The sequence below is a fragment of the Thunnus maccoyii genome, chromosome 18 (assembly GCF_910596095.1).
Source record: "Thunnus maccoyii chromosome 18, fThuMac1.1, whole genome shotgun sequence".
NCBI lineage: Eukaryota > Metazoa > Chordata > Actinopteri > Scombriformes > Scombridae > Thunnus > Thunnus maccoyii.
The window spans coordinates 5,793,482-5,812,776 of NC_056550.1; the positions used below are offsets into that span (position 1 = coordinate 5,793,482).

Consider the following 19,295-nt stretch of genomic DNA (forward strand, 5'->3'; position numbering starts at 1 on the left):
AAGATCCAACGAAACCTCAGCTTCTCCACTGCTGACTTGTAAGATGAGGGATTATTGTAAAATGTGCACTTTTAGGTTCTGGACATTGTTTGGATCACTTTTACACAACCACGTGTCTCTATTTCTATACATTTCTTTCAGGGACTCCCACTCAAACATCAACACACACTATTTTAGTAAGGGCCTGTGAGTAAGTTAAGTGGGTTAAGTGGTCCAAAGAAACCTCAGCTTCTCCACAGCTGACTTGTAAGTTGAGGGGTAATTGTAAAATGTACTTTTAGGGTTATTTTTGGGTTCTGGGAATTTGTTTGGATTGCATCTCCTGTGTGTGTTTACCTTAAAATCTATAGGGGCAGGCAGGCAGAGAGCTGCCTGATTCAGCTAGTTTTGTTTGGCCCGCTGACTGCCATTCTTCTTCAGATGCGTAATGCAGCCTCGTGGAGTTTTATGGTTGTATCATATATACCATTCAGGCCAATTACCCCACAGAGCTGAAGCTTTAAGGCTGTCCTGGGCCAAGTCTCCCTCACCAGAACGTGGCCCCCTCGCAGCCAGTACTAGGCCCCCCAATCTCAACGTCCTCTAAGCTCAAATCAGCGTCCTAATCTTGGGTGGCATTAGTGCACTACGTGCCAACAAACTGCTGCACTATTCACCCTGTCTCCCCGTTGCCAAAACCAAGAAAACAAAAAGAGACAAACAAAATCACCTCATCACTCTGGGTCAAAAAGAAAGAGGGGAAACACACATGGATAGAGTTTCTTTTTTCTCTCGCAACACTCTTCACTCATTCTGCCGGAGTGAGAGTCCATCTTCATGTCTTCCTCCCTCAATTCCTCTCACACTCTTTCTCTCTCTGCTTCTCTTTCTCTCTCGTGCTGTCGCTCTGTGGAATCCTGGCAGCCATCTTAGTGCTTGGCAGCCATCTTAGCTTTGGCGGTACCCATGCATTCCTGCTAGCTGACGGCACACCCACACACACACACACACACACACACACACACACACACAAACAGACACACACATGCTTGCAAAGCACACTCTCTCTCACACACAGACCCAATGGTCTTAAAGATAAAAAGACCTACAGAGGATATGCAATGCTAATGGAGTGAAGATAAAACCACCAGGATGTTTGTCTGCAATCCTGTGAGGGTCGTGTTGCCCGTCCTGATAGCATTTTATAGAGTGTATGAGTGCAATGAAATTGTCAGACACACTTAAAAAGTATAAAGAAGGACAGAAACAGGAAAATGAGGGAATCATTCAAGGCAAATAAGGTGCTCTTGTAAGATGAACTGAAAATAAATAAAGCCTGGGGCCTTTCTTATCGCTGCAGCCTTCAATCCCACTATTCTGATCATGCGTTTCACAACAAGCACGAACCGTTAAAACCTGTATGCCTCTAAAAAATCTCCTTTACACTATGTGACAGTTTCCAAGCCAATTCAAGGCCTAGTTGTCATGACAACAAGGATAGCACACCACAGTTAAGTCCCTAATGATGAGTGGTTGTTGAAGCCTGCGTGTGCATATGTGTCGCTGTTTGCTGGCAATTAGTTAGAATGAAGATAGTAATATAGGCAATTGGCATGGGCTCAATTTGTTGTTTTGTTTAAGTATTTCTTGGCACCAAACAGACCGGCGGCCGCTGTGCTACACTATAATGAGGTTGACTTTTTACTTTCAGTTTTTTCTGCATTTTAAGGTGTTAAATCAACATCATTTACATTATTAACCAAATTGTGGAGCTCAGTTTTCAAAATGTGTGTATAAATGTGTCTTTTTCAAATGGAAATGGTAAAAGATTGACTTTCTGATCAGTTACGTAGAGCGATCTTAAGCCTCACTGCGTGCTGCCATCTAAGTCATATGTCTACAACACTGGTTCCCAATGTCTTACGTCTGGACAAGAGTTGTAAGCAGATCAACTGACAAGAGATTTTTTTTCTTCTCTGATTGTTTCATTTGACGGATTTTGGAGCCCTAAAAAGGTGAAAGTATGCAGTATGTTTTTTTTTTCCTTTCAAATCCATAATCAAATCCAACCCATGTTGGGAACTGTGTTGACTATATAGTGCCACCACCTGATGGCTTGAATTTACTTTTAATAACGATGATAGCCCAATTACAACAGGCTTGCATTAAACCTGCAAAAATGCTCCTTCTATGTTCCCCTCAGTCGTTTTGTCTTTCTTCAGTTCAGTGCTGGGTTGCTAGCGTGCAGTAGGTTTTTAGAGACTTTTTCACTGAAAACAGCTGCCTGCTGCGGCCAAAAACGATGCTGATGAGAGCAGTGAGACTTAAATAAAACAAATTTGTGGGCCAGAAAACCAAAAACATGAGCTGAAAGATGCAACAGTCTGTAGAGGTGAGGGGAACTGCAGTCGGGTGATAATTCTCTGTGGATTCGTCACTTTGAGCAATCCCTTTCACACATTTTACCCATTTTTAATATATAAATATTCATCATAGCTGCTTTAAATGCACCTCCACATTTGGGTTGGGTTTTCTTTGTTTTTTTCTTTCTTTTATTTATTATGCCTATAACTCTTACTACTAAGTGGCAGAATTGAGTGCAGTTCAAACCACTGAATCTCAAAACAGGAAGAAGCAGTGTTGTCTTCTGGGTAGAAAAGCTTTTCTGAATGTGTCTGTGATTGTGCATCAGATGTAGGACCACACTGGCAGCTCTCTGTGTTGATGGGAACTCCCACCCCAGTCTCTATGCAACTATTACAAGTACAACAAGATAGACACTGGAGAGAGAGAAATATATGAGAACTAATATGGATGCTAATAGTGTTTACTTACAGGCATGGCAACAAACAAGTAAGCATTAGTGGTGAGCGTATGGTGTTAAAGTTAAAGGAGGCTCTCACTGAGTGTGCTGAGTGACTGCAGGTGTTTCTCCACTGTGGAACAATTATACCCCCGTGAAGAATGAAATGTGGGTTTTCATTCCTGCAGTGCATCATGCCATTTAACTCATGATTGTTTTATCCCCTCCTCCTCTCTTTTATTGCACCTCCTTCTCCATTCCCTTTATTCCATCTGCACTACACCTGCACTAGCAACTGGCTTTGTTCTTCTGTTGGTGCATGTGGACTGTGTTGTGCATTCTGTTTGCTGCTATGATCTGTTCTTTTTTTTTTTTTTCTTCACAGCTGTCTACATGGAGGAGCACAGCAGTACTGAGGGTTTGTCAAATCAAATGCATTCATCCCATGTCTCCCAGAACTTCTGACAAACAATCAAAATGGAACAAATTCTATTTCAAATATCAACAGACTGATGAGGTAGAAGAAACGGAAACAGAAGACATGAGTGAATAATAGATATCAGCAGTTGTATGTATTTTTAAGTTGATAGGGAAGAAAGGAAGGGAATATTAACTTACTGATTCTGACAGCTGATGGCTCACAAACAGAATTAACTAATAACAGATTGATAGCTGGATGGAAATACTTTGGATACTGCTGAAAATCACATTTTCCTTCTCATTTGTCAAACAGACTGAAAAGACACAGGGACGTGCTGAGAAGCGCTTTTATTTTGAACTCCCTCTCCCTGAATTAATATTTACCAGGCTCCGTGGAAGAGGACTCAGTCCTTCTGTAGATATAAAGGGTTCATTCTAATTAAAACATACTTATGAATATTATATTCTATTTCTGCCAAGTGCGCTCTGCTAGATTCCACTAAATTCTACACACTGCACCTTCAATGGAAAAGAACATGGTGCTCTTTTTGAAGACATCATAAAGCACATTTATTCTGTTTTATTATTATTAATTTAATGGTTTTTTTCATGTTTTATTTGTGGGCAGGATTGTGTATCATTCCCCTGTACTGTTTATTCCAATAAAGTTGTTTGAAAAAAAAAAAAAGAATTGACAAGAATGTAAAAAAAGACATTTGGCCAACTCAGGATGTCTGCTGACTACATGCATACAGGTACAATATGTGTGTGTGTGTGTATGAACATGTTTACCAATGAAACTGCTGCCATTTCTACATGCACATGTGTATTAAGGGGTTTGTGTGTGTAATCCTTGGCAGGAGTACAAGTATTCATGTAAATATATTATTCATGTAAATATGTATGTGTGTGTGTGTGTGCACATTAGGTGCCCAGAGGTGCCTTTACAGGAGTAATGTGAACAGGAGGGGGTGCATCAAAAGGATGAGAGACGTTCCTCTCTCACTGTGAACAATGGTGAGGCTGTGTATTATTATTATTATCCCTCTGCTGCTGCTGAAGCTCTATAGACCACCAGCAGGGAGAAATCAGTGCCAGCAGGCATCTCGTCCCCACAGGCCTATGTGTGCACGCCCACACCTATGACACACACACACACACACACACATATACTACACACAGGCATGACACTGGCTGGGGTAACCACATAAGCATTTATTAAAATGCTGGTTCAGATGATTGCATGTACACACCGAACATGGATACATATGCCTCCAAAACACACACACACACACATACACACACACACACACACACACACACACACACACAAACACACACACAAACGTTTAAATACAGATGAATCACCCTTATCTCGTGCACACAGTCGCCCCAAGGCCCCCTGCACACGCCCTGCCAGAGATAATACAGCACAAGCACACACACACACAGGCCATCAAATATACCATGCTATCACCCTAATCACACACACACACACACACACACACACACACACACGGTGAGTTCATTTTGTTGCATGGTCAATATACAGTCACTGCTGATATACTCCAAGTGCGTGCACACACAAGTTAACAGTGATTATACATTTATCACGCTGCAGAGGCTAAAACACATAGAGGCTAATAACTCACACCCAGGCTAATGTACACACACTCAAATCACACTTACTTAATCACTCCATTCATCATACACACAGACCTGAAAACAAAACATTGCCACACACTCTCTTTCTCTCTCTCACATACACACACACAAGTGCAAATCATTCAGAGACACTTGAATGTAAAATTACATACACATGCTCGCTCACAGGCGGCCATTGCCAGTGCTAATGGACTCATTTACCGTGCGCATATTCATATACGAGTGCACACTGCGCACACACAGGCTTTTTTTATTTTTTTTTTATTTTTTGTTGTTGTCGCTAATTTACTAAACAGCTCAGAGTGTTTGTTTGTGCATCACAAGCACACATGAACAAACAGCTCCTCTGTAATCTAATGTGCACTAACTGAAGGGGATTTTTCAGACCGATGATAGACTGCAAAAGCAACATCAGCGGTCCAACGCTGGAGATAAAATATAACCGCTTCGGATGTTAAACTTGACGACGGTTGGATGGAGGGAAGTCACTCAAGCAAGTACATTTTTATTCGTCGGTTATTCTCATATTCAGAGTTAAAACCCTATCTACCTTAAAACGGACACGGCTCATTGATTCCTATGATAAAATATTTCCGTCCGCGTCTCTCCAGATCATTCTGTCTGCAGTTGAGGATTAGAAGCGGCTCTGTACCTGCCTATACTGACATAGCTCATCTGAAAAATAAAAAATTTCCTCTTGACCAGACTAACGCAGGCTCACACACACACATACACACACTGGGCAGATATTTTTTTAGCAAGGATAGAAGGTGGGACAAGTATAAGGGGAGTTTTGCGCGTGATTCTGCATCAGCATATGTGCTTGGATGTGTATGGCAGAGTATGAATGACATGAGGGGAACTGTGCAAAGATCAAAAGGCTTAAGCAGCACAACAAACTGCATCTGTACAGTAATCCCCCATCACAGTGCTCTATTACTAGCAACATTTAAAGGATCAGTTCCATTTATTTCAGCTTGGGTCTTAATTTTGTAGTTTTTATAATCGTTTCTATTAGTGATAATAACAATGGATTGACTAAAGTCATTGCTGAAATATGAGAACATGAGGATAACAAAATTCTATTCTCTTCAGTAGGTATTTACTTGTTTTAAAATGTGCATGAAGGTGATCTTTAGAGAAGTAGTTTGATATTTTGAGGAGAGTTAGATGAGAAGTTTGACACCACTCTCGCATCTGTAACTGGTAAATATGAAGCAACCACCAGCAGTCGCTTAGCTTAGCTTAGCATTAAGACTGGGAACAGTGGGAAACAGGCTGTGTGCCCGCCAGCACTTTTAAAGCTCTCAAATTAACACGTTATATCTTGCTTGTTTAATCTGTACAAAAACCAGAGTTTAAAGATGTCACGTTGTGGTTTGATGCTGGACTATTTCCTGGGCAGGGGCAGTAACTTCCTGGTCTTAATAACAATAAATAATAATACAGTTACTTTGTGCTGCACTTTTCATTCACAGTGAATCTCAAAGTGCTACGTGCTACAGCGTTAAAAACATACAACACACAACATAAAGAAAATAAGAGTTAAGATGAAAAGGCCTTCCTGAATAGAAGGTTTTTAAGCCTGTTCCACTAGTGTGCTCAGGGTTATTCACTGTGTGGTTACCAGGAACCAGGAAGTTGTTTCCCCCATGTCCAGTCTTTCTGCTGGGCAAGGAGGCTCTAAGAGGCAGTGTTTCCTCTTAAACAAGCAAACATTTACAGAGATTCATTTCAGAAAAAAATAAGTGATGTTGCCTTAATGCAAAAAGAGAAACAATAAAGCAGTTTTTCTTGATTGCTTACACACTATAACTGGGCCTATTAACTAAACACCCTGAAGACAGACCCTTTTCCCAAAACCATAAACACTATTCCCCTGTTTTCACTCATGTGCTCATTTAGAGAGCACTAAGTCATCACAGCTGGAACCTAATTAAAACACAATTCCCCAGGTGGAGACACTAAGAGTCAAAATTGTTCACACACCAATCAGAACCTCAGGACAGATAGATAACAGAGTCATGGGTCAGTTCACTTGTCTTGGAACATTGGATCCACAAAGACCTGAGGCAGAATGAATGTGTTTTTATTTTCATTGGTTTATGTTGGTAAATACATGGAAATGATTTTACTGTATTCTACGTTTTTTTATCATTTACATTATTTTTCACTCACTGTCAGTTGATTTTTACCAGAGTACATTGAGGAATTAAACATTTTGAAAATGTATACATGTGTTGTGTCTTTATATTGTGTTCATCATGTAAAGAGTTTGTTCTGGGGGAAAACCATAAGCACCATTATTGATTGCAGTAGCCTACCAGGTTTTTACAGTATTGTTTTGAATGGATCTCACCAGTGTGTAATGGTTGTTTTGTATTGTTTGTGTATTTGGTGGCTTTTGTGTGATGTCTGAAGGCGAAGTTTGGTTTAGATGTAAGATTACATGGTTTTGAGAGGAGAGTTTGGTTTTGACATGGATTTTTGAAGTTCATGAAGATGAGTGTGCAGTTATGCATTTGTGTTTAGAGTTTTGGGAAATGGGGCATAATTTCAATAAATGTGTCTTAGCAATCGAGAAAAACTCTAAATATAAGCTCTGACTGGCTGATACTCCATAGTGGATACTGGCCTAAACGTTTTTACACTAGCGATGTAATCTGTGAACAGCTCCCACAACATTTGATTCTAAAGTATCAAAGCCATGGATGTATAATAAGATAATACATCCATAATCACAGCGGGTTAGTGGTTGGGCCACATTTTTTAACTGACTGAATGTCAAATCCTTCATCAATCACAATCAAACTAACTTAAAGAAAGGTGATTGCTTCTTGCTGGTGACGCAGTTTTATCTACAAACAAATATTATTTAAACTTGTAATTAAAGTAAAATGAATAAGTAATGTGTGAGGACACGACGTATTCTCTTGGTGTTTTCAACAGCTGCTGTCACTACGAGCAACCACAATGCACTGAGCTGAAAGTCGCCAGTTCCACTGCTGATGTGTTCATCTCATTAAGCACAAACTCCCAAAATTAAATCACTTCTGCCACAAAGTCTTCCTCTTGAGTCCATGTGATATTTTTGTTTTCCTTTTCAATGTCTTTACTTTGACAAGCAAACATAGCTAGCCATTAAGAGCTGCACCGCAACGCCATGTTCAAACCAACCAGTGTTGAAGCACAGCGAGAGGATTCAGTCCTCATCACGCCCGCCCCCGCATCACAGGTAGCTTACACTCCTACATCGTGTTTACTGTTTTTCTTTTAAACTCATGTCTTGTGAGGCCTTCAGGGGCCTCACAAGACATGATGCATTAAGGCGTCACTGGACTCAGGGCATGTAGAGATATATGCAACTGTACAGATTTGACTGTCAGCCTACAGCCCGTGACCCCTTTGACTCAATCTCTCTGCCTCCACCCTCTGTGTGCTGTGTCATTTAAGGATAGCCACACAGACATGGTTCACTTCACAGTCAAATGATAGGGGCCTCTTGCTCCGACTGCGGACAAATCTACCACTGTTCTCTCCCTCTTCATTTCCGTCTCGCCTCTGCCTCTCCCTCCCACTCTCTCATGCTGTAACCCCGTGTTCCTCTGTTCGTCTGTCTGTATGAGTTGTGGCATTTGGGCGTGCAGGTCCAAACCCTGTCATTCCCAGTGGAGTGTGTGGGTACCAGCAGCGGCTCAGTCTCAGGCTCTGGGTTAATGTGGGAATCCAGCTGTGGTGTTGCGTCCATACATCTCTACCCAGATGTGACAGGGGGCAGCCCTGATTGGACTGCAGTGCGCATGCATATGGAGGCTTGGAAGAGATACGTTTACACAGAAATCCTAAATATAATGCAGCGTTTATGCACAGCTGCATGCTGATGGATGTAAAGCAGAAGGCGTACAGGCAAATGGCTCTGACTGACTTATATATATATACACAAGAGTGTGTTTGGGTTTAAGTGTGTGGCTGTGCAGGCTCACCCCCTCTCAACCGCTCCCCGATCTCCTCAGCCTCTCCACCCCCCCCCCCCCCCCCCCCCCACACACTCCCACCCCCCATTCACCAGCCTCTGGATAAAGAAACCAAACAGCCTCCCCAATTGGGTTTCGCTTAAGAGGTTTATCGGTATGTTGCTAAACATTCTGACCTTTTTTTTTAATCTTTAATGCGCTTAAAATGTTCCAAACCCTCCTAATCCCCACAGCTATCCCACACAGATGTTCACTCGGCTCTTTTATTGGACTTCATTTCAACCTCTTTTTTCTTCTTTTTTCTTCTCCTCCTCCTCCACCACCTCCATCATCCTCTCTACGTCCCTCTTCTCCCCCTCCGTTTTTACTCGCCGATTTGTTTCCGGTTTTTGAAAACTACTCATCGCCCTCAGATCAGCCCCCATCCCCGGGCCTCAATCTTCTACAGGCAAAGCTCACTCTGACCCTGGTTTTTTTTAAGCCAGCGGTTCTTATTGGACACTCTGGGAGTAGTGATGGTACAGTATATGTCCCATGAATGACCCCGGTTCTCTGTGGCCGCCTTGAGATTTAAAAAAAAAACTTTCTCAAAAGGTGCCTCTGAATATTTCATGGGAATTTGTTTCATTAGATAATGTACAGTTGAGCGTAACGAGATAATAACAGGGAACATGATGAAGATTGTGGTTACGCAGTGTTCCTGCTGAGCCATTAGGACATCCTGAACAGCCACTTCAGCTGCCACACATCTGACTCATCCACTTTCCCTGTTGCCCTTTCATTTACTTATGTCCCAACATGAAATTTTATTCACTTTTTTTTTTCTTGTCACTTCTAGAAGGAGGTTGGGAGGACACAGATTTTGCTGAGTGGTGGCACATGATGTCTATGTTCAGATTCTTAAATTAAAAACTGCCTGCTTCTTCGCTTCCTACTGGAACGACGGCTCATTTACTGTCAATGGAGCAGCTTGTTTTTGCTTACAAATCAAGACTGGGCTTTCAAAAATTGCAAGAATAACATCAGGGGTTTTCTGTTTTAGGATGGATTTTCCCTTCTACTATTTTGGCACTTTCCTGGGAAGTTTATTTGGCCTCTATATTCACACCCTACCTATTAAACCAGCAGCTTCCCATTCTGGCAATTCTTCTAGCACTATGTTGGTGTCAACAAAACAGCAGTAACAAGCTTGTGGGATTGCAAATTCCCATTTTTTGATACACTGAAACATCAATCCGAGTCTATATAATCAATCTTTGTTCCCCATCCACTGTTGAAGTGACAATAGCGCATCTCCATGTAGTTCAGTGAATGTCTGGTATGTAACTCCATGTGACAGCACAGCATGGGGCGATGTGATTAATTGTGAAATGTGTTTCTGTGCTGGTAGTGCTGAAGTGTGAATGTGTGGGTGTGCGACTATAAATACATCACTCTGGCTATGGATGTGAGATTGTGTCTTATATATGTTTATGATAGTGTATACGTGCAAAAATTTCTGGATAGCACATGTTGAGGCACAGTTGGAGATAAGCGTGTAAACATCTGTGACTGACAGGCTGAGCAGCGGAGTGTGGGAGGGAGACAGCGTTCTTTTATTAAAACACGTAAGCGTGCGCGTGCGTGAAATAACAGTTTGTGGGAGTATCTGCACGTGCATGCTCCCTGCCAGTCTGTGTCTATGTGGGAAAGTTCAATAAATTGAGAGAGATGATTCTGCGTTAGATGCACATCTGTGTTTCTTTTTTTTTTTTTTGTGGGTGTGTTTTTTTTTTTTTTTTTTGTTGGTATGTGTGTGAGTGTGTGCGCGTGCACTGCGTGGCCGCCTGGCCCGAGCCCTGTGCCAGCAAGGAGCAGGTGTGGGGAGGCAGCCCTGCATTGCCCGTTGCCCATCTGCGTGGCCGTCTGTGTGCCGCCTGCGCCCTCTCTGTGCCAACGCCACACAGAGCCGGGGAGCCAGGGGGTGAGAGGGGGGTGAGAAGGGGTGAGAGGGGCCTAAAGGGAATCAACCATGGGAGAGAGAGGAGGGCAGGGGGTAGAAGGATGGAGGGGTGTGTGTGGGGGTGGGGGCGGCTGGCTGGCTGCCCATGTATACCCCCTCCTCTCTCCCTCTGCCCTGTTTCTTTTATCTTTTATCTGTGCCTATGCTGATGAGCTGTGATGTACAGGGAGAGATGGACAGGGAGGGAGGCAGAGGGAGACACAGACAGAGAAAAGTCTGCTTGTTCTCAGGGTAGTAAAGCGCTTTCTGTACAGCAAAAGACTGACTGATTTGTTTGTAAAAAAAAAAAAAAATCCCCTATTGAATTGGCTGGTGTTCAGACCTCTGACTATTACTCTGTCAGAGAGTAATGGCAACTTCTCCCTGAATATGGTTTGAAGCTTCTCTTCCGTCATATCCAAACGTTCACATTAAACTGAAAATGCATATGGAGGGGTGTCATTGCTCCATTTGGCCAGCAGATGTCACTTGTTGGCAGTGGGGCACAAGCAAAGCAACACATGCTAAAGAAATCTGCCTCTCACAGGGGGAAGAGAGAGCAGTGGGAAAGATTTCAGCAGGGCTGCCATGGCTTTAGCAAGAAGGGAGGGTGGGTGTGGGGTTTAGAGCTGAAAGCTCTCTGGCATATCTCGCTTTAGTCAAAAAGTCCTACTAATGAACAAAATATCTGTGGCTCTAAAACTCTAACTCTACTTACCTCAAATTTTCAACACAAATCCTGCAGTATTTTTCATATTGGACATATTAGATGTCAGGTTTCCACCTCCCAAAACTAATGAAAGCTCACTGGTTTGTTTCAATTCTCTCCTCTTCTTGTGTTTCTGATTGCATCCTAAACCACACTTGATAATATGGGAGTCACAGCTGGTCTGACGACATGGACAATAAACACATAGGCCTACTGAGAAACACTCAAAGACTTTTTCAGCCGGTATGCTTGTTTAAACTGCGCTGACGATTTGTGTATATTAAGTTTCATGCAAACAGAACTGAGCAGAAAATGTATAGCACTGAGGTTCACAGCTCTGAGTGAAAGACGTGAGCCACCCTGTGGTACTTCACAGTTTCCCATGTTGTGATATACGTGTGTGTGTGTGTGTGTGTGTGTGTGTGTGTGTGTGTGTGTGTGTGGTAGGGTTTGGGTACAAGTGGGAATGGGGATCATGTGATGCGGCAGAGAAGGAGGGGGGAGGGATATAGTGAGAAAAGGCGGAAAAAAAAGGGGGAAGAGAGGCAGACAGAGGAGAGAAGTAGAGACACGAAAAAGACAGAGAAGTGAATGAGAGAGAGAGGAAGAAAAGGGAGAGAGAGGGAAAGAGTGATAGACTGAGAGAGAGAAGGGGAGAGAGGGGGGAGGGGGAGGGGGGGGCTTGAGGGAGGATTGTGAGAGCTGTGGGAACGTTTGGCCTCGCCAAGAAAGACGTGAGCAGAGAGAATAAAAGAAGGAATGAGAAAGAAAGAGAGACTTGTTGGCAGAGCAGAGGAGGAGAGTAGAGGAGGGTACAAGGGGGGAGTGAAAGCGGCGTACAGTGGGCACCAGCTACTAGCACTACAGGGGAGACGAGGAAAAGCAAACACACAGGCATAAACACACTCAGCGACACGTTTCCTAAAATATAGCCACCAAGAGGCAGGGCCATCACTTTGCTACGAGCCAATTATTCTGACACACAAACTATTCTCACAGTATCTCCACTAATAAATCTCACACATAACCATGAAAGTAAACGGCCGTGCTGTGATGCAGGCCTATCTCTGACAGGGGGATCGTGGCGACCTGCCACTCAAACCACAACTCTGTGAGTGTGTGTGTGTGTGTGTGTGTTTTGCGAGGACTATACAGGGAGCTGGGAACTTGACCTTGTGAACTTTTGGCTATAGGCGTTTTATCACCATTCCCCACTGTGTCAGTTCCCCTCGGGACAAATTCTCAGCACCAGACTCACAGTGGACATGCTAGCTTTCAGGGAAAGTGAACAGTTGCTCCTGACCACCAGGGTCCGTAAAAGCCTTACATGCACTGTGTGTCAGTTGATTTGTAGTAAACTGGTGTGGGAGTCTGCACTCCTACAGTGAATCATAATACCAGCTAATATGATAGGAGCAATAAAGCTGCTATAATCAATTTTTTTTTTACAATAACAAGGGATCAAATGACTATGTGTAATGTGAAAGGGGTTCCTCATACTGATAAACCCACAGAGAATTATCACATGACTGCAGTTCCCCTCAGCGCTATGGAGAGTTTTAGCATTTTCTTTCGGTTTTAAGGCCTGCAAATTTAATATTTTGGAGCTAAAGAGCCATATATTTCCCTCAGGAGTTGGTAGAGACCAAAACAGAGCTAAAAGGAGAGTGAATATTACACTTACATTCACCGAGAGGACACAAACATGACTCCAAATGATGTTCTGTGTCTGCTCAACATGTAAGTAAGTCACTGTTTGCTAACACGTTCGCCATGTGAACTTGAAAATATGTTGTTGCATCAATTAATACAGATTTAGACACAGTGAAATAAAACATTTCCAAGTCCCTCTGTCCCTGTTTTTATTGTTCAGTATCTCTTGATAAATGCAAATATGTTCTTTTATTTATTTTTTGTGTGTGTTTTAGAGCAAATTCCCTTTCTCCTTTTCTTCTTTGATGACCCATCTAGAACAGAGGAAAGTATTACACACATGTACTTATACTCGATCAAGTAGAGCTGAGCGATATGGATGGAATCATGATAAGATATTTTCTGTTATCAAAATATATCACAGTATGGTGTGCTGAAGCAATGAATAGTATGACACTCTTCCGCATGAAAACAAAACAAAACTCTTATATGTGTAAATCCAGAACTTGTTAGTTTTTAAGTACAGCTTATCTGGAATCACAATTTGTAGAATGATAATATAGTAAAATTATAGCATTGGTTGAAAAGTGGTAATAATCAAATTTAATTGTCCTCCAGGCCTACAGGGTAGTTATTGTTATTATCTTACTCTATGAACTATGATGTATTAAGATAATGCTGTGTGCATGCTCAGAGAGAACTGCAATGCACTCCAAGCCAGACTTCATGCTTCACAGCAAATGTTGTTTGAATAGTGTACAGGCAATATTCAAATCATAAAAGGATGTCATCACAAGAGAACATTATGTCACTCTTCACACATTTTAGCATAATGTCAACAAAATATTATTCAAATTACAAGACAACATTGTTTGCATCACGCTTTTTATTTACACCAACAGGCCTTCAGTCTGATCCAGTCTGGGCCAGAAAACACTAATGATTTATTTTGGGTTTGTGAACTATACAAATAAATGCTCCCAAATCTATCTGGGGCTTGGAGGACGTGTTTTATGAGGGTTGTAAAACTCCACACAAACACATAAAGCAGGCCAGTAAAAATAATGTCTGCTCTGCATAAATGCTCATTTGGACTAATGAATTAGGGGAGCGATGAATGGCTGTGTAAAACTCCACATCCTCCCTGGATGATGCCAGTGGAGGCATTATGTATGATGTGTATGATTTGTGTAAAAGTCTAAATGCGTTGGAGGAAGGGCGAGCGTGTTGCTACATATATGTGTGTATGATGTCAATGTACGATACGCAACTCCTTTGTGTTTAGCGACTCCTTTGTTCGCATGACCCAGGCTGCTCGTCCTCTAACCTTTCAGATCGGTACCAAATCAAGACGTTGAGTGAAACATATTGTGCCACATACACACACACACACAAACACACAGAAGCACCAACAGTGGTTAAACACCCAATAGTGCTCCAGTAAACTTTGGAGGTGATCTGCATACACCCTCCTGAGATGGTGGGGGCTTTCCCATGAAAACCGGAAAGATGTCCAAAATCTGTGTTTCTAGAGAAGGAACAGCCAGATCTGCATACCTACTGCATGAACTGAAGATTTATTCTTTCAGCTGACAGAGAGAGAGAGAGAGAGGATGAGGAGGAGGAGGAGGAGGAGGAGGAGGAGGAGGAGGAGACAGGCAGAGACAGACAGACAGAGAGAGAGAGAAAGCGCTCAAGAGTAGCAGATGAGGCCTGAGAAAAAACAATCAGCCAAATGAGGGCACAGATACAGTAGAAAGGCAACCTTTGACCACCAGCTGTCTGGGAGTCACCGCCCAGCCGCATTTGTCAGTCTGTGTCCCCAGATGAACCCAGCCCAAGGGTCAGTGGCTCCCAGCACAGCCGTGTGTTTGTGTAGTTTGTTTCTGTGAGTGCACACACTGCTGCGTCGCCAGTCTTCCAGTGTTTGTGTGCGTGCCCATGCGTATGAGCTGTCTGCTATCTGTGTCAAAGCTGGCTTTATCTCTCAGGCAGATAAGGTGAGTAAACAACTGCCCTAGCCTTCCTGTCTCTGATGTGCTAGCTAGCCTACAAGCTGATAAATGCCTTCACCAGATGTTCCCCAGTATCAGGCCCAGGGCACTGGAATACACAATTCAGGCGAGTCCCAGGCTCCAGCTGCAGCCAAGGCCTGGGACAGGAAAATCCCACCACAGGGATACTATAGTGCATACAATAGTTATTCTGTGTTAAAATGACCACCAGGAGAGTGCAGGTTGCTGCTGAAGCCTCATATATGGAAGTGCATGATCCAATTGACAGCGTAAGTGAATCAAAAGGCATGTCCATACATGTCAGACATACAGGATTAGCCTAGTTTGGACAGCTTATGGCTCCACTCAGGCTCTCCCTCGGTCAAGCTGATAATTGGAGATTTATTCTTACTATCTATCAATCCATCTATTAACTTATTAACCCAGATAAAAGCTTTAAAACCTTCCTTCCTCCCTCTCATCAGAATCAACACGGCAAAAAGAGATTAAACCGGTGCCAATCCACTTAGCGAGTTCCACCTAATGCATAAAAACATATTCATCAATAAGCATCACTAACCTCAGCCTTATTATCTCCAGGCGCAGCCTGTGCGTGCTCAAGTGATGCACTTTAAAATCTGACCTTGTTTGAAAAACTGACATGCAGTGAATGTGAATAACAGATAAAAAAAATTCAAGCTTGAAAAAAGGAGGGAAAATATATGCATGTAATAAAATGAGGAAACAGAATTAGGTCAAATATTCATACAGTTAGTATCAGTCTCTAGTAAATCCTCTTTTGTAAAATGACCTCATAAGAGCAGAGGTCATGACGTCACATCCGGGCTAGCCTCTCATTTAGCATGCTTTCATGAAAAAATGAAGCGTGTTCCTGCCCATATTCTAGGACAAATTGACTCCACTACAGCAGTTGGTATTAATAAGTAGTTGACACCTTTGAGATTTTAACAACATAAAACAACGATTATTTTTGAGTGCAAAGACAAAACTACAGCTCCCATGGAAATCTACCGGTGCAGGTACTTCCGTCAACCTAGTCTGATTTCCTCCATATCTGTAAATCTCACCAACAATCTCTTCAAAAGTCATTTTTTCAGCGTTCTAGGTGTCTAAAACATTATACACCATTCAGTCCTCTTTGTCCTGGTATCTGTCAAGCTGTGACATTTAACCCATGATGGACTGGGGCTTATGGGATATACTGTTCCTCGAAGGGCGTGAAAAAACAGAAATCTGGAATGAACAAGGATATATGTTCGTTTTCTAAAAAATGACCATCCTTGTCGAAACATATAGAATGAAACACATGACATACTGTTGAGAAGGCAATGTTCCAAGGCTGGATTTGTAGTTATTTATGGTACCACAAATGTCAGTGCTATTTGGAATGCGGTTTTCTCATTTTTGGAACAGCACCCGGAAGTCCTGGTTTCACTTCGGGTAGAACAGAATTAAAGGGGCACTTTTTGCACCTTTGTACTCAGATGAATAAGGCCTTTGCCATGGTAAAACATTATTTTCAGTTTCATGCACTGCATCCATGCTAATTCCCATGAACTCTTTGCCAAACAAACTGTGGCAAAATGACCATTAAATATATGAATTTCCTTCTGTCAGTCTGTTCTGCCTCTGTAAAAAGATGACATGTCAGTGCAGTGGCTGCTGTGTTGCCTATAGCTCTGTGGTATTAAACGGAGAGGATGTTGAAGTTGAGGGGCAGACCAGAGGGGCCTGCATCTGTTTGGCAGTCGCTCAGAAATGTCTAGCGTTTCACACTACGCCTCTGGGATCGCTGGCCTAGCTCAGCCAGAAGTTTATGAAAAACAGAGAGAAAGAGGGAACCAGGAAGGAGAGAGCAGCGAGGGGGTGAAGTGATGGAGCGCCAATGAGAAGAGAAGAATGAGCTAGATGACACGAGAGGACAGAAAGAGAGATAGCAGAGAGGAGGAGGTTCGACAGCTGAAATGAGAAAGGGAACCGCTTTAGATGATGATGTGATGTTTTCCATTCGGCCTGCAGCATGTGTGTGTGTGTGCAGGGGTTCTCCTGAGGCCCCCGAGGAGCCTGAGGGCCCTGTTGAGATCTGTGAGTGGATTCAGGTGAGGAACAGGTGCGGTCACACATTTAAACACATGCCTGTGCAAACACACACCCACACTATGGTAATCACACAGTGTGAACAAAGGACAATGGTAAGAAGTTTAAACCATGAGTGCAAGGATGTAAGGACTGTATATGTATATTTTATGTACCGTAGGCATGCACAAATGCCTGTATATTCCTTGGATTAACATGTGACAGGCAGCCCTGCCTTCAGTCAAGCCCAGTCCTCCACAACAAACCCGTTCCCCAGAGCCTGATCTTTGGTTTGGTCTCAGCCTCAGCTGTCACCATGCCTGCACTGTCTGTCTCCTGTCAGCTTCACTGAGAAAATACATAATGATTTACAGGCATAACACAGGGTATGCACACACACACACACACACACACACACACACACACATATATACTTCCATGCATACAGCTTTCTCTAATGGGCAGACCAGATGAACAGCCTTTGAGTTTTACTGTGCTATTGAAAAGTGGTTGTTATGATAAAGAAAGAGGACATGATGAGGAGGTTAAGCAGATGGAGACACCCATACAGATAATTGAAGTTACATTGGAATACTTTCAATTAATCATGATGTTTTTATGTGACTTTCTAGAGGAAAGAAGACTGAACATACTGTAGGGGACATAACTATGGATAAGCTAGATAAGATAAGCAAGATACCTCAAATATATATAATATCCACCTGGATTTAGTTGCACCTGGTATTCATCAATAAGTTAATGTGTAATCCTAATTTCTTAACTTCAAGTTAGTTTTAAACTAGTGCTTTATTAAGTTGAGTTGCACCATTAAAACTTAAGAAATGTGTTAGCTAGTAAAGACTTTAGTATGTGTAAATTGCTTGCTAGGAAACATTTGTAGCGCCCAACAAAGCTATCAACAGTATGTGAACGGGAAGTCACAGTAGTATCACAAGCTGTAACATAACTTTCAATAATTAGTTTCATATGTACATACATATGTGTTTCAGAGTATGCATGCATATGTATGCAGTTGAGAATGAGTGGGAAATACCCAATAATGCTAACCTAACTGATGCTATTTAGTCATTTTACTCACATCATTGGCTTAACATTTTATAATTTGTAAATGTAATTCAAAATCTTCCCAATTTACATCCTTTTTTGCATTTTAATCAAGTGTCAGGTTAGATGTGTTGACCATATTTCATAGTCTTTTACTTTTGAACCTCAACGGGTAGCAAGCTATCGTTAGCTTTGCCAGTTAGCAACACAACAGCTACGCCTCGCTATTAGGCCTACTGATTGTAAATTTGCAGTAACCACTTATCTTCACATGTAGCTCAACCAGTTTTAATTTAGTGATGTACAAATCTTACTTACTAAACACTTATACGTTGAACAGTAAGTTTGAACTAATGCAGAGCAGACGTGGGCAAATATTACAACAAAAAAGTGTAGTGCATTGTGTTTATGTAAACATGGAGGAGTATCAGAACATTTTGAGCATAAACCACAATACCAGAAAGCTTAAACTCACGGGAAAGAATTTAAAATGCAATTTACTTTACTCCTCTGTGACTGTCAATCTTCTTGACCCAAACCGAATGTAATAATCCCCACCCATCTGGTATCTCAGGCAGGTTCAAGCAAATTCTCTTCATTTCTATAAATTACTCTATTCCAGTCTTTAAACTATTCCACACAGCTCTGACTTAAAAAAAAAATCACATATGTCAACTTTAGGTCATACAAGATGAGACTGCTAACTTTCTGCATGTGACCATTAATTCCATTGTTTTGTGGAACCATTTTTATCCGATAAAACAATCAAGGAAACATATTTATAAGGACCTCTAGAAGCAATATGAACTTGGCCTCTTCCACTTAGGTTTGGATCCACTGTTAGACCCTCCTCAGTGAGAATGTGTGCTAACTCAGGCCTGCAAGAGGGAGGTGGCAGTGTGTTTATTTTACTGTGGGCTGTATCTGGCCATCATTATCTCACTGCAGCTGTAAA

At 42.1% G+C, this 19,295-nt stretch overlaps 1 protein-coding gene across 13 annotated transcripts in view; it reads right to left on the reverse strand.

Moving 5' to 3' along the window:
• Positions 1–19,295, reverse strand: part of nfixb (nuclear factor I/Xb) — a 146,939-nt gene that overhangs the window by 27,641 nt on the left and 100,003 nt on the right. The window lies entirely within an intron of this gene.